The sequence below is a fragment of the Bactrocera tryoni genome, unplaced genomic scaffold (assembly GCF_016617805.1).
Source record: "Bactrocera tryoni isolate S06 unplaced genomic scaffold, CSIRO_BtryS06_freeze2 scaffold_25, whole genome shotgun sequence".
NCBI classification, from domain to species: Eukaryota; Metazoa; Arthropoda; class Insecta; order Diptera; family Tephritidae; genus Bactrocera; species Bactrocera tryoni.
This window is the reverse complement of record NW_024395977.1, coordinates 16,607,078-16,623,016: the sequence shown is the minus strand read 5'-3', so window position 1 is coordinate 16,623,016 and position 15,939 is coordinate 16,607,078.

Genomic DNA, 15,939 nt, shown 5'->3' with positions numbered 1-15,939 from the left:
AATTTATTTGAAATATTAATTTATATCAAAATTAAAACATAAAATTAAAGAGAAATAAAATTAAAATTTTTTTTACCTAATTTTTGCCGATTTTATAAAAAAAATAAAGTTTTTACCATTTTTCGGAAGAAATGGTTCATATAATACAAAATAATCACGCATATGTGACTCAGAGAATGCTATTTTACATTCTCTGCGTGACTTTGAATATTTTTCTTCAAAACATTTCTCTTTAATCATTCTCGCATGAATTCAGTGGTTTTACATAAATTTCTGGCAGAGAACGTGCTCATTTCTGTTAAATGGCAGCGAAAATGGTGAATTCCTTACTACAATTCTATCAGCTCTGTTAGCCGTCAAATCGAACATCATGCAGAATTTAATTTGCACATTCTCTATGCTTTAAGTTCTCTGATTCAATTGCGATCAGGCGCGTGAACTGTAAAGAGCTAACAAAATCCTATTTGTGGATTTCACCATTTTTGGCTCAGAAGGAGAAATTTTAACAGTTATGAGTAAACAGAGCTGAGCCAGAGAACATAAAGACATAGAGAAGGTGTAGGTTCGATGTCGAGCGTTTTATGGAATTGAAGTACGGAATTTACCTCATAACTACAGAATTCACGCTGTGAATTTTAACATTTTTAACAGTTCTCCACATACTCAAATAAAGAATATGAAGAGAAATAATATATGTACGGCATATGTTGTCATAGCATGTGAGTTAATACCACCAGTTCACATTACATGAACATATCTATTATTTGTCACAAATATGTAACATGACATTTACGACTCATATGGTCCGTCATAAGTGGATTGGATATGTAGTTAAGAACAAATTTGAAACGTTGTACTTTGCCAAGATGTAATTCATAGATTGTAAGATGAATCTTTCCATTTGTAACATATGGTCTATCTCAAGTGGATTGTAGATATACTTCCTAGAATGTAAGATTAATATTTGTATCTGGGCTTAAGCAAAATATTGTATTTAAGAAAACGTAATAAAGAAAACGAAGCAGTTGCCCGTAGTTGCCCACGAAATCCAAAACAAAAATTAATTGCCGATCCTGCCAGGAGAATCGTAAAACTCCTGTTGGACCAAAATATAATAATAAGATTCGGCGGTAACCATTTAAGGGGACAAAAATCCCCGTGTTACCGTTTCAAAATCAATCAAGTATTCTCAACTGAGGAGAAAAGAAAAAAAGAAACAAAATGCAAACTCGCGAAATAAAAGAAATAACTAGTGTGATACTCAACGCGTAGGGTTCTGTAAGTCAGAAATTTCGCCAAAAACATCTTATTTCATCTAAACCTTACACACGGCCTCCAACGACGACCATCGCACAACCAACCGCCAAAGTTCTACTCAGAAGGCAAGAGCAGCAGCAAAGGCAACAATAACCGCAACAGTAGCAACAGCAACAGCAACAGTAACAACAGCAGCAACAGCAATAACAACATAAAATTAGTTGTAAGTAAAGCCTATATTTATTAATTAAATGGTAAATAATCCCACTAATAATTAAGTAGGAAAAATTGTTTCACTGTGAGTAATACAAAACCAATAATCAAGACACTCACAAGTGCCATTATTTAGAAAAAAAAAACAAAACAAATTCTTATACATCTATTAAACATATATAAATAAGAAATTTAACCATATTTTTGTGAGTATTGCTACATATATATGCTGTTTCATGAAACTCACTAATATATAAAAAAAAACAAACCCGAAAAATAAGGATTACAGAAGAGAGGCGATAGAAATAAAATTTTTTTTAAGCGAACAAGATAAGTTTAAAATTTTGCAAATGGCAGTCAATAATTTTGCTGCAGACGATATAGCTAGATTAATCGCTACACAAACCGCAAATTTGAGAACTGAGATAGCTCAGTTGAGTAATAGAATTAAAACTTTAACAAATGCGGCATATGTAAATGAGTATGAAACTCAAGGAAGTAATGATTCCATAACATGTGACGAAAATTTAGACATAATAAAGTCTTTGCCAGAATTCTTCGGTAAATCTTATGTCAGCTGGAGGGAAGCTGCAAAGAATTCGATGAGCCTATATATTGAAGGTAGTAGAAGATATTTTGGAGCATTAACTATCCTCCGAAATAAGATTGTAGCTGACGCCAATGATATGTTAACTAATCATGGAAAAGTTTTCAATTTAGAAGCAATATTTGCAAGGTTAGATTTTGTTTACGCCGACAGACGACCAATCACGTGATTGATCAAGAGATGAGCGTTATGAGACAAGAATCGACATCATTAATTGATTATTATAATGAAGTCAATCAGAAATTCACATTACTAATAAATAAAACAAAAATGGCGCACGGCACCAATTCAGATATTACAAAACATTTAAATATCAAGAATCGAGAAACCGCGTTAAGAACTTTTTAACTGGCTTAAATTACCCCCTAAACCAAATAATATTTACATTAACACCTACCGATTTACCAAATGATCTTGCTAAAGCACAAGAACTTAATTCAAATCAAATACGACCACAATTTGCTTTGCAATTTACTAAAAACAACCATGAAATTGGTTCACGAAACCAGCCTCAAGTTAATCGAAGATATCCGAATTTTCAGAATAATAATTCACACCAAATTTATTCCAATCACCCAGAACCTATGGAAGTGGATCAATCAATCCAAGTAATAAATAAACCCAGTCATGTGCAAAGAAACCAACCACATGTTAGGAGTAACAGGTATAATTGGCAGACCAATTATCAGCCCACAAATATACCAAAAAGGTCAATTGAAAGTGCACAAATAAGCACACAACCTCAACCAAAAATTCAATGAATTGATAATATTGGTGAGAACTATTTTTTAGGGTAAACTCCGATTTGCCGTATGTTATTAAAATCGAAAAAAAAAACTGGGCAAATCTTTAGAATTCTCATAGATACGGGGGCAACCAGCTCATATATACGGGCTGGAATTTATAATAATAAAAACATTTCAGTAATTAGAAAGAAGGTTAGAACCATTCATGGTTCGACCATAATAAAACATTTTCATAATATAAATCTGTTTGATATACAGGAACGTTTTTATGAAATTAACAATTTAGGGAGCGATCTTTTAATTGGAATTAATTTCCTAAATGAAAACGGAGCGACAATTGATATTCCAAATAGAAAATTGATTTATGGGGATAATAAAATGGAGAAAATAAATTTTCTCAATGATTTAATTATACTAAACCCCTTGGGGCAAAAGAGTCTTGAGGCACCCGTCATAGATAATACTAGCAAAAATGATACTAAGGATACAAAAATTAATGAAGCAAATGCTCACAACATTTTAAAAATAAATAATGTTAAAATTTCTAATGATCTTGCTGATACGTACAAATATAATAATAATGAAACGAAAGATATCAACATTACATTGCTAAGAGAGGATGTTATTAAAATAATAAATAAAGCTCATCAAAACGTGAACATGGGTTTACCTTTTAGAACAGATATTAAAGCAGAAATTAGAACTGAGGATGAGAAACCTATATGCTCCAAACAATATCCTTATTCTATATCTGCAAATAATTTTGTTAACAAGGAAATCGAAAGTTTACTCGCAAAAAGGATTATACGACATAGTAAAAGCCCGTATAATTATCCCGTTTGGGTCATTCCAAAAAAAGGAATAAATGAAGATGGTAGTCCGAAATTAAGACTGGCCATCGACTTTAAAAAAATTAATGAAAAAACAATAACCGACAGGTACCCAATGCCTAATCCCGAGCTGATAGTTTTTAATTTGGGAGAATCAAAATACTTTTCCACAATAGATTTAGAGTCTGGATTTAATCAGATATTGACGGAAGAAAACGACATAGAAAAAACAGCGTTTTCTGTAAATAAGAGAAAAAATTAATACCTAAGGATGCCATTTGGACTTAAAAATGATCCAAGTATATTTCAGAGAGCAATGAATAATATTTTAAATGAATGTATAGGAAAATTTTGTCACGTATATGTTGACGACATAATAGTATATTCAAAAACTTTAAGGGAACATATATCTCATTTGAAATACATATATAGTACAAACCCTCGAAGAAGCCCATATGAAAATATCTATAGAAAAATCAAAATTTATAGAAACCGAGGTTGAATTTTTGGGATACGTTGTATCCCATAAACTTATAAAAACTGATCCCAAAAAAGTAGAAACAATAAAAAATTACCCATATACCAAGACGTTACGACAACTTAGAGGATTTTTAGAATTAACGGGATACTATGGGAAATTTATAGGAAATTATGCAACAATAGCTAAACCACTAACAAAACACTTAAAGGGAGAAAATGATAAAATATCGCAGTATATGTCCAAAAAAGCAATTATTAATATTGATCAAGAAGGAAATGTTGCTTGTGAAACCTTAAGAAAAGCGTTACAAGAACAAGTTGAATTAGCTCAACCAAACTTTGAGAAAAAATTAATTTTAACTACTGAAGCATCTAAGGTTGCTGTAGGTGCAGTTTTATCCCAAGAAGGAAGACCAATAACATTTATCCCAAAGATACTAAACTCTGCCTAAAATTCCGCAATAAACGAAAAAGAATTATTCGCCATAGTTTGGGCATTAAATACATTACACCATTATCTTTATGCAGTAAAAAACTTAGAAATTCATACGAATCATCAACCATTAGCATTTGCAATGTCCGAAAAAAATCCGAATGTTAAAATGAAAAGATGGCGAGCTTTTATTGAGGAGTTTTCTCCAAAAATAATTTATAAACCGGGAACAACAAATGTAGTTGCTGACGCATTATCAAGACAAGTATTAAATAATTTAACTAGTTCATATGAGTCGAGTGACTCAAGTGATTTACTAATAGAAGCCCGACATTCCGCATAAAGTAGCGATGAGTACCAAATTCATGAAACAAAAAAACCTTTGAATCATTTTAAGCAACAGATAGTAATCGATAATGGAGCAAGGATTACTGTCTTAGAGACTATTTCTTCTTTTAATAATAAACGTTTTTTAATTGAATATGACAGTCCAGAAAATATAATCGGTATTTTAAAAGAAAATATGAATCCAAAAGTAGTTACAGGAATATTTGCACACCTGAAGTGCTATATGCAATAAAAAACATTTTGAAGGAGACATTTCCCACGATAAAATTTCTATATACCAAACTATTCCCTAATGATATATACATACAAGAAAGAAGATCAAGGAACGATAATTGAACAAACACTTAATTGAGCGCATAGAAATTATAGGGAAAATTTGGCACAAATTAGGCAGCAATATTATTGGCCTTTAATGATAAAACAATTTAAACAGTATGCAAAAAATTGTAGCATATGTAATAGTAATAAACATAAAAGACATCCGAAACTAATTCCAATAGGAGAAGCACCAATATTAGATATTTTTTTCGTACAAAAGCTTAAATTTCTTACATGTATCGATTCATATTCCAAACTGTTACAAACATTTCCAAATGTTAAAAGTATGGTCATTGATAATGATCCAAGCTTAAGTACGATACAGTTCAAGTCTTTAATGGAAAGTATAAATGTACAAATTTATTACTGTACACCACGCCACAGTACAAGTAATGGCCAAATAGAAAGAGTTCATTCAACACTGATTGAAATCTCCCGATGTTTAAAGCAAGAACACAGCTTAATTAGCAATTTTGAATCAATTATGAGAGCAGTTCAACAGTATAATAAAACAATTCATTCTGTAACAGATAAACAACCTTGCAACATTTTATTTACTAAATAACCTCACGAAAATATGAAAAATGTGTTGCAACACGCACAAGAGAAAATGTTAGAGCAGCATAACTAGAAAAGGCTTCAGAAAAGTTATCACAAAGGAGATATTACATATAAAAAAATATATGGGGAAAGAAATAAATTAAAATACAAAAAACAAGCAGTATTAGAAGATTTAGGAAATACAGTTAAAATACAAAACAGAAACAGAATAATTCATAAAGACAATATCAAATCTTAAATCTTTTACCTTCAATATACAAGAAAAATAAATTGTTTGTCTAAATATTGTCACGTATAAACAGACTTCCATCAAAAAATAATTAGAAGTCGAAGATAATAAAAAATGTATCGAATATATATTTAAGAGTCAAATTTAAATAAATTGTAAATATAAATTAAGATTTCAAAATGTTGCTGTTCAAATTGATAAATTAGTCTATAGCCTCACATACTACATATTTATATATCTTTGAATCGGGACGCTTCAATTTAAGAGGTGGGGGAGTTAATACCACCAGTTCATATTAAATGAACATATCTATTATTTGTCATATATATGTAACATGACACTTACGATCCATATGGTCCGTCATAAGTGGATTGGATATGTAGTTAAGAACAAATATGAAACGTTGTACTTTGCCAAGATGTAATTCATAGATTGTAAGATGAATCTTTCCATTTGTAACATATGGTCTATCTCAAGTGGATTGTAGATATACTTCCTAGAATGTAAGATTAATATTTGTATCTAGGCTTAAGCAAAATATTGTATTTAAGAAAACGTAATAAAGAAAACGAAGCAGTTGCCCGTAGTTGCCCACGAAATCCAAAACAAAAATTAATTTGCATGCGCAATCAAGGAATATTGAAGAAAAGTAAGTTCTTTGATACAAATACAGCTCTCTCACATACTCAAGAATATGAAGAGACATGATCATTATGATACTCCCAGCCAGAGAATATTGAAGAAAAATAATTTAATTGATATTCAATAGGAAATATATTCCCTTATGTACAACTTTTATTTATTATTTTTTAAATTATTTTGTAATTTCATCTTATTTTATAATAAGTTATTATTAATAATTTCAGTATATTGTAATATATTTCTTTAAATAAGGAATCGCTTGTATGTATGTACAGCTGCAGTCAATATAATAGCACCACGCATAAATGTATATTGACTCCGTTTATATCTCTTTAACTCTTGGACCAATTCAACTCATAACAAAATAATAAATTCTTTGATGCTAATAGTTCGTTATCATACAAAAAGTATTTGGTTTTAGCAGTTTATAATATGTTAATGAATTTAAATAAACACCTTAAAAACTACACAGTCAAAATAATAGCACTTCAACTCAAACATTCAAAGGGAATAACAAGTACCGCACGCATCTTTTCGCATCTACGTTGTCACGGGCAACTGTCTGTCGAAGCACTGACGCGACGACAAAGCGTTACAACATTGTGTTTCTGGTAGCAAATCCAAGCTGTGCCGAAAAAAATAAACGAATGGCTCGCGATTTTTACCGCTTCCCTTGCTCCTCGAACAGCTTCGCCCACAAGCTAGCGTAAATATATATGGTTTTGTATGAGCTTGCAGACATATCGACGCTGATTTTTGCGATCCACGGAAAAGTATTTTAGAATTGACAAATATTGTAAACCCACAACAGCTATGTTGCCACTTTTCTCACTTTTCTTAGAACAAACACCATAAAGTTGTTCAATTTATGATTTTTAGCTTTTGCCATCGTCGCGAGAAGACGCTTGTTGGCAAAGGCATGCTCGGGGAGATGTTACGGCGTCTGTTTTTATGAATGAAGCGAGGTCGCTTGTGGAATATGCGCCAGCGTTTATGAATGAAATCGTTTTTGTTGTAAAATTTACTACATTTGGTCTTCGCCAATACGACTGCCATATTGATTTGCCATGCTTATGCTATTTGAGACAATTGTTGTTTACGTAGAACAATGTTTCAAGTTTTCTTGGTGACATATTCACATGTGTAGGTACATATATTGTTTTGATAAATTTAATTTCTATTAGTAAGAAATATAATACAAAAATATTTATAGTATAGTATATTATGTAAAATCAAATTAAATTATTAAATAAGCAAGTCCAAATTATTATGCATACATTCATACAAAATATCATCTCATATCATAATTATTTTTACATGTCAATATGGAATTGCTGAGGGCAGAACACCAAAGCATACATACATACATACATACATATGTATTTTCATATGTATCACATAAAAGCGATCCTCTGATTTAAAGCTGACATGAAGCATGAAAATATCACAATGCTGTTGTTGGGAGTATCATAAGAAGCATGCATATATTCTCTGCATGGGCATACATGCTATGGCATCATATGCCGAAAATACATACATACATATATTCAAAATACCTCAAAATCAGAGTCGAATGCTATTATTTATAAATATATAAATTATTTTTAATAGTTTGTTATCTGATTTAATATTTTATATTATGAAAAACTCTAATTCAAAAGTTATATGTGTACAAAACTATATATGCGAATTGAGCAATGGCAACATTGTTCAAATGAAAACAAACAAAGATGGCAGATTTCTGCGTTTTTACCACGGGCTCAACTTTTGGCACATTTTGCTCGCTAAGAAAGGCAAAGAAAGGAAGGGAGTAGCGTTTTTGGCTGTTTCTGCTATCAATGTGTCGAAGCACTAACACGACGACAAAGCGTCGCAACATTATGTTGCTGGTAGAAAATCCGAGCTGTGCGGAAAGAAACTAACAAACGATGGCCGATTGTCACCGCTTCCCTTGCTGCTCGAACAGCTTCGCCGACAAGCTAGCGTAAATATGTAAGCGTTAAACATTTAACGCAACCTTTTCCGAACTCGCATAAGAAGTTTAACTTCAAAAACGACACATTTTTTTAAGAGAAAATTTTCGGACAGGCTTCCAAATGCCTACAATAAAAATATCCTTAACTTGCATAGAGCAAATATGGATATTAAATTCTTTTTGGACGCCTATGTTTGCTGCAGCTATATAGTTAATTATATAAATAAATCCAATAGAAGGGTATCAACACTACTGAGACAAGCCATGAAGGAAATAAATGCTGGGAATTTCTCCATTAAAAGAAAACTGCAGCACATCGGAAACAAATTTGTAAACGGGTCGGAAATATCGGCTCAAGAAGCAGTAGTAATGGAGAATATTTATCAATACATCACACCCAAACAATCGAGTAGGGGTGCTAAAGCTGAGACGTGAATTGGATGCTTTACAGTAGAATTCTACGGACATACTATATATGTACCGAGTGTACTGGAGCACTATTCTCAAAGGCCCGATCAATTGGAAGAACTATGCTTAGCAGATTTTGCAGCATGGTTCAGATTTTCCAAAACAAGTAGGAATATTTCTGTTAATAATGAAGACTACAATGAAGTAGAAGACGAGGATGACATGACAGGTGCACTTCCAATGGCATTAGAAAATGGATCAGGATTTTTAAGGAAAATGAAGCAAGCACTTATTCTGCGCTGGAAACGTTTTAGCGTTGAAAATTCAAGAGCTAATTTCTTCAGAGAAACTGCCATGATCTTTCACCTCTGGAGAAATGAGGAGACCGAGCTCTTAAATAATGATGTCGAGAGTGTTTGCAACGCACATAAGGAGCAAATTGAGCAGAATAAGTTCAAATATGACAAATTTTTATCCAACGAGCTTCAACGGATTCTGGAAAACCAGCATGTTTCAGCGGAAGAAATAGCTGATGAGAGAGCTGCCTCTCAACTTTTGGATCCCGAATTCAGAGCTCTAGCTTTTCCAGAGCAAGTAGGAGATGTTAATGTTTTTCACGACAACAACAATAGTGTGGAAGAGGCGGTTCGATTAATTAAACTCCCACCTCTAATATTAGAAGGAGATTTACTGGCAATGGTACAATCTTTTAACAACAAGCAGAGAAAATATTTTTCTCAAGTAATGCACAATGTTAGTAAGAAGAAAATCTTTTACGAATATGTCGGAGGTGGTGCTGGAGTGGGCAAAACCCGGTTTATAACGAATATGAGTCGTTGACATTGCGCGCTAACAGTGTACAGGAACTAACCCCGAAACAGCCAAGGTGTTACTCTGCGCACCCACTGGCAAAGCAGCATTTGGAATTGAAGGTCAAACACTTCATTCCGTTTTTTCACTCACCGTTAACCAGTCCTCCGCCGATCTTCGGCCCCTCAATAGTGACACATTGAACACTATTCATACTAATCTCATAGATATTAGGCTATAAATTGATGAAATTTCAATGGTTGGAGCAAAGATGTTTGCGTATTTAGATTGAAGGCTAAAGCAATGTTTTAGGAGCAGTGCTTACTTTGGAGGCATTCCAATTATCGTGTTTGGTGACTTAAAACAGTTGCCACCAGTAAGAGATCGATGGATATTTGCGCCGAATGGTAATGATCATTACAGTGTTATTACAAGAACCCCACTTTGTGATCAATTTCGGTACTTTGAGCCCACCGAAATAATGCGTCAGCGTGAAGATCAAGAATTTGCCATCGCTTTAAACAACATGTCAGAGGGAAATATGGCACAAGCTGGCATCTAATTAATCAAAAGCAGGCGTTGCGTCAAGTGATTTATGTCCACAGCTAGAACGAAAGACATTAAGTTATATTTTTGAAATATTATATTTGAATTATAAAGTTTTCTTTTCATTTACTTAACCTAATAATATGAAACATATTTACTTTAACCTATTCCTAAAAGTTAACAAAATGAATTGCTCTCCTCCTTTTTATACTTACATTCCAACTGTTTTATCCCGTTAGCTTAACCCTCTAACAGGCAAGACCGCCCTGAGGCGGCCTTTAATAAATTGTCACAAATTCCTAAGAAATTTTTTTGTTGTCTACAACTGTTATAAGAACCGTTATATAATACATCAACTCATATTTTCTTAGTATCAACAAATGTATTGTGACGTTTCGTTTTGTTGTTATCGTCAGTTGAATGCAGAAATTCAGTGTTACAGGTCAATTAATTACAGCTTCGATTTTAAAATTTTCAAAATTAAAATATAAGGGGTTTTATCGAAATATTCATACGGAATAATTTTTTATTGATTATGTAAGTTAATTTATTTTAAGTTTATATTTTTTTTATTAAAAAATAGAAAGTATTTCTAGTTTTAAGAACACATACACGAAGAATCAGTTGAAATAGACGAGGATGATAGTGATTTTAACAGTGACGATCAATTGGACGACCGCGATTATATGCCTGATGAAATATCTCCGGAAAATGAACATGCTTTGTTACGTGTATTCGGAAAATTAATCAAGCAACTGATTTTTTATACAAATCACCGATATGTCTTTGAATATAAATTCAATGGATGATATACCTGTAAGATTATCAGGTATTACTGAAATACCTGAAGCATCTTTTTCTACCGCAGCAAGGTCATTGACAGCAATACATTTGAAAGCAAAACAAATACCAAATTCTCCATTATCAACCCTGGAAACTAATAGTTCCTTAGTCATTCTGGTGGTTTTACAGGTTCAGGTACATATGTATATGTTTTTCATTCAAAGTTTGCGCTTTTATAGAAATTGAAAATATAAAAATGCAAATGATTTTTTAACCATTATTTGGCGAAACAAAAATATGCGTTTGCATGTGAATGAAGTGGCTTTCCGGTGCAACTCACGCTCACCGCCACGTATAACAAAGGTGGACACACAGATGGAAATATTCTACTATTTTTCTAGAAAACAACTAGTTCTATTGATTGTGGAAGAAACAAATCGGGCAGCTTATTCTGAAAATATCAACAGCCAGTTTAAGATCGATACTGAAGGAGATTTCAAATACGAGTACTCTTGTATGTTTCGTCATTTATATGTCCGTTTAAAAATGCTTTCACTGCAATTCAAGAAACAATGGCTGTGAAACAGTTTTTGGCGATTAAAAGATATTTGCCTTTTAGAGATGAAAGCGAGAGGATTGAAAAAGGTAAACCATGATGATCCATTGTTTCGTATACGAAAATTGACTACTCGTCTTTGAGTCGATGAGCAAATGTGTAGCACAAAACTTAAACCTCTTTTTCGACAGTATACTATTATGCCAAATAAGTCCCACAAGTGGGGAATAAAATTGTTCATCTTGTGTGACTCCTCTGGATTTGCGAATCGCTTCGAAGTCTATAACTGCGCTTGCGATAACATCATTTTACCAGGACAGCCGGATCTTGGAAGTACCGCAAGTGACGTTGTACGTTGTACATAAGTTTGAAATACATGTTTCATTTTTCCGCAACGGGTATCTAAAGGTAACGATGTATAGAAATTGTCGAAGTGGAGTGAGTAAAATCAGATATTGTTTGTGATAGTCGTACAACGTCACTAGCATGTACCAATTTTCCACAACGGGCATCTAAAGGTAACGATGTATAGAAATTGTCGAAGTGGAGAAAGTGATGAGTAAAATCAGATATTGTCTGTGATAGTCGTAAAATTGGTACATGTATTTTCCGCAACGGGCATCTACAGCTTGGGCACGATACGAGCGAATCGATATTAAGTTCAGAAACGCAGTGGTTTTGTTACAAATGTAAATTAATTTATGCTGCTCAACTACGAAAAACTGTCATCACAAAAACTAATAAACTTTGTTATTTGAATTCCCCTAGTTATTGAAAATCTTCTTTTGTTTTTCTTATTTTCTTTTCTTTTGAAATAAAATGAAGTTTTAATTGAAACCACAACTATTTCTTTATTTTGACCTAATCTGGTAAGGCTGCCCTGAGGCGGGCTTCAGATTATTCTCACTTGCGAGCACAAAAAAATGAAAACAAATAATATGATGATATTTTTGAGGTTTATGGAGCCTAATTACCTTAGGAAAAAATTCTCAATCTTTTCTATCCACGATTTTAGTTTTGCCTGTTAGAGGGTTAAGTTTTAGGATAAGTGAAATATGAGCTAGAATAAAGAATTTAATGGTAATAAGACCGCAATCGAATTTGCGCGCGTTTCTCTTTTTTCTCGCTATTTCGCCGTCGCAATTTTCGGAAAAGTTAAATATTCGAAGTACAGTTGATTTCTGTGAAGTGAACTATTTAAAAATATCAAATAAACACGAATCCCAAAAAACTTTAATTCTCAAAAACGCTTGAGAAATTTCATGGTGCCCCAGCAGGAACAAATGCGTGAATAAAAAATTTAATTAAAAAGTAACATACAAAGTGTATCAATAAGTGCACAAAGTTCTTGTAAAAATTGCCAAAGGTACCCTTTCGGTTTTCGGATTTTCGGTGTTCACGGTTTAGTGACAAAACAACAAATTATAAAAAGCAAAACGTTGCAATAAACGATAAAAAAGATTAAAAATTCTTTCGTATATATCGGGTGATTTTTTTGAGGTTAGGATTTTCATGCATTAGTATTTGACAGATCACGTGGGATTTCAGACATGGTGTCAAAGAGAAAGATGCTCAGTATGCTTTGACATTTCATCATGAATAGACTTACTAACGAGCAACGCTTGCAAATCATTGAATTTTATTACCAAAATCAGTGTTCTCGGTTCGAAATGTGTTTCGCGCTTTACGTCCGATTTATGGTCTACATAATCGACCAAGTGAGCAAACAATTAATGCGATTGTGACCAAGTTTCGCACTCAGTTTACTTTATTGGACATTAAACCAACCACACGAATGCGTACAGTGCGTACAGAAGAGAATATTGCGTCTGTTTCTGAGAGTGTGGCTGAAGACCGTGAAATGTCGATTCGTCGCCGTTCGCAGCAATTGGGTTTGTGTTATTCGACCACATGGAAGATTTTACGCAAAGATCTTGGTGTAAAACCGTATAAAATACAGCTCGTGCAAGAACTGAAGCCGAACGATCTGCCACAACGTCGAATTTTCAGTGAATGGGCCCTAGAAAAGTTGGCAGAAAATCCACTTTTTTATCGACAAATTTTGTTCAGCGATGAGGCTCATTTCTGGTTGAATGGCTACGTAAATAAGCAAAATTGCCGCATGTGGGGTGAAGAGCAACCAGAAGCCGTTCAAGAACTGCCCATGCATCCCGAAAAATGCACTGTTTGGTGTGGTTTGTACGCTGGTGGAATCATTGGACCGTATTTTTTCAAAGATGCTGTTGGACGCAACGTTACGGTGAATGGCGATCGCTATCGTTCGATGCTAACAAACTTTTGTTGCCAAAAATGGAAGAACTGAACTTGGTTGACATGTGGTTTCAACAAGATGGCGCTACATGCCACACAGCTCGCGATTCTATGGCCATTTTGAGGGAAAACTTCGGAGAACAATTCATCTCAAGAAATGGACCCGTAAGTTGGCCACCAAGATCATGCGATTTAACGCCTTTGTGACTATTTTTTGTGGGGCTACGTCAAGTCTAAAGTCTATGAAATAAGCCAGCAACTATTCCAGCTTTGGGAAGACAACATTTCCGAAGAAATTCGGGCTATTCCGGCCGAAATGCTCGAAAAAGTTGCCCAAAATTGGACTTTCCGAATGGACCACCTAAGACGCAGCCATGCGTCAACATTTAAATGAAATTATCTTCAAAAAGTAAATGTCATGAACCAATCTAACGTTTCAAATAAAGAACCGATGAGATTTTGCAAATTTTATGCGTTTTTTTTTTTTAAAAATTATCAAGCTCTTAAAAAATCACCCGATACATATGCGTACATGGTGCCAAGCCGCTGTTGCTTAAGTCGTTAAGCATAATTTCTTTTTAATTTAAATTTATTTCACAACAGTTTGCTCATGGAACGAAAACTGAAAGTCATAATAAATGAGTTTTTATTTTTCCTGTATTATGATTAAAAATAAACTCTAAAAAAAATAATAGAAACCTTACTTACTAACTTTTAAACACCCCAAAACCCCCCCCCCCCTGCATTCGCCCCTGTTCATAAATAATGCGTTCTTGGGCTGCTGAGGCTTATTTTTGAATTTCGACATACAGATTTTGTATGCCGTTCCCCAGGGGTCTATGTTCGCCTCTTCACAGAGCTTTTCGAAACAGGATCTCTTACTACGGATAATGGCTGATTTCTGGAGCTTTTTTTGGCATTTAAATGCTCCTCTGAGGCTGATTTCGTTGTCACCTCCTGGTTACGCTGTAGGCGGCGTCTAGCTGAGTGACAAAGTTTCCTCAGCTTGGCAATTTCGTCGTTCCACCAATATACCGGCTTTCGATTGTTATAGTATCTCGTCCTGCGCATAGTTGCATCGCATGCTGCAACTAGTTCCTTCCGCACAGCGGCTACTTAGTGGGCTGCGTTTTCGCCTGATGCATTTGCCGTACTCCAGACACTCTCAAAAACGTCGGTATCAAATTCCTTTTGCCGCCAGCTTCGTTTCGGGAGGTATTTCTCGGACAGTGTTTCGTTCTCCCAAGAAACGGTTTCTTGGGAGAACGAAACTTCAGCAATTATAGCCATATAGTCACTATTTGTGTACATATCTGACACCTTCCAGTTAGTATGCCTGCTAAGCACGTCGTTAGCAAACATTAAGTCTATTATTGAACCTTTATTTCCCTTTTGAAAGGCATTTTTTGTGCCACTGTTTAAAATCGTGAGGTTTGTTTGGCTCAAAAATTCTAGAATGAGGCGACCACGATGATTAGTAATTCTGCTACCCCAAGCAGTAGACCATGCGTTAAAATCTCCCGCTATTATTATAGGCGATTTGCTTCTGATTTCTAGAGATAACTCCAGGAGAAAATCTTCAAATTAGCTAATTGTTGCGTTTGGACGAGCATAGCAGCTTACAAAATATATTCCTTCTATATTCGCCCATGTAAAGCCGTTATGGGTTTCGTTGGAACGGGATGTGAAGGCTTGACCTTTGCAGGTCCATATTGCCGCTTTGCCATTTATATCTTTACTCCAAGTGCTTTCCGAACGTTGAGAACATTGTTCGCTTAATAGGGCGACATCTATGTTTTCTTCCAGCACCGTCTGTTTTAGAAGGTCTTGTGCTGCAGCGCAATGGTTGAGATTTAATTGCAATATCTTCATTTTTTCGTTGACTTCAGCATATCTGCGTATTTAGGACATACCGTACTTGGAACG